Source organism: Alligator sinensis, unplaced genomic scaffold (assembly GCF_000455745.1).
Source record: "Alligator sinensis unplaced genomic scaffold, ASM45574v1 scaffold301_2, whole genome shotgun sequence".
In the NCBI taxonomy this organism is placed as follows: Eukaryota; Metazoa; Chordata; order Crocodylia; family Alligatoridae; genus Alligator; species Alligator sinensis.
Window position 1 is genome coordinate 849,988 of NW_005841874.1, and position 1,417 is coordinate 851,404.

The window sequence follows — 1,417 nt, forward strand, 5'->3', positions numbered from 1 at the left end:
CTTCCTGCTCCCAGCTGCTGTGATGGGGTGTAAACGCCTGGCTGGGTGGCACACTGTCCTTGGCCAGGGGCTCTTTTCAGTGACCCTGTGGGCTGCTTGGCTGGTGGCTGGCTCTCACAGCTTGGGCATCTTCGTGCCGTCCTCTGCCATGTTCCTCCCGGCTGCAAGGAATTCAGGGGCTCAATCTGAGGCTTGTGGGGTGGGGGGGCAATGTTGGATGCGTGGGCTGGTGTGGTTGTACAGCCCCCCCACTGTGCCCTTTGCCTGCCCCAGGCAGGTGGCACCAACCCAGCATTTCCCAGAGCCCCTGGCCCGCAGCAGGTGCCAGGCTCTAATGCTGGGGGGGTTTCGGGGCAGGGAGCTTCCCTGCCCACACCCCCTGCGCTGTTGGGGGGTAGGATTTGAGCCTGTCCCCCCTGCTGATGTTGCCCACTGGGTCCCCTCCAGGCTCCCTGGGGTGTGTAGGGCTGGGCTGGGCTGGGCTGGGGGCACTTGGCCAGGGCCTGGCTGCCTCCACCGGGAATGCTGAGGCCAGAGCATCGGGTTACAGGCAGCCCCTGTTTGTTTGGGTGCCTGGGCAGCCAGGCCTACTCTGCGTGTGGAGGGGCCCGAAGGCTTTCTGACCCCGGCCTTAGCAGCAGGGGGAGCGGAGAGCAGTGTCTCCTCTCGATCATAGCTGGATGCCGGGGAGCTCCCAGCTGCCCCTGTTCCAGTCCAGTCTCCCCCAGCAGGGGGTATGGTGGGACATGGGGCAGGAGCTCCCAGCTGCCCCCCCCCATCTCAGCACCTGGCAGGGACTGGGAGGAACAGGGCAGGAGCGTGGGCTGTAGGTGAAGGCTCCAGGTTCCTCTGCCCATCCCTGCAGAGGGCACTGGGCAGCGGGGCAGGAGCGTGGGGGTGGGTGCTCCCAACTACTCCTAGCACGTGTCCTATGGGAGGGTCGTGCTGACGTGCTCTGGGGCTCCAGTCCCCAGCTGCCCTGGCTCCTCTGTGGGTTCCTCGCTCCCCAGAACAGGTTTGTCTGGGCCCGGGAAGCTGTTTGTAGGACAGCTGGGACGGGCGGGGAGCATGTGGTGAGCTGAGTCAGGGGCCCCAGCCTGACGCTAGGGCGGGGAGGGGCCGTCAGGGCCCCCGCCGAGCTGTGCTGGGGGGTTTTTGGCATGGGGCAGCTGCTTCCCTGCTGCCTGCTTGTTTGGGGGGGTTGAGTCAGCTGGGCTTTGGCCTTCTGGTGACCTATGGATGTGCTCTGGGGGCTGCTACTGCTTCTCATTCCTGGGCTGCGGTAGGGCTGGGGCAGGGGCTAAGCCGGGGACGGAGGGGTGGCTTCCATGTCACCGCACCTGTGGACTGGAGCTTTGGGTTGAGCTGTGAGTGGTGGGGCTGGGAGCGGGGAAGGGGAAATACATGTGGGGTGGCG

At 65.9% G+C, this 1,417-nt stretch overlaps 1 protein-coding gene across 1 annotated transcript in view; it reads left to right on the plus strand.

The window, feature by feature from the left end:
• The window catches only part of EIF4G1 (eukaryotic translation initiation factor 4 gamma 1), a 26,611-nt gene that overhangs the window by 958 nt on the left and 24,236 nt on the right, over positions 1-1,417 (plus strand).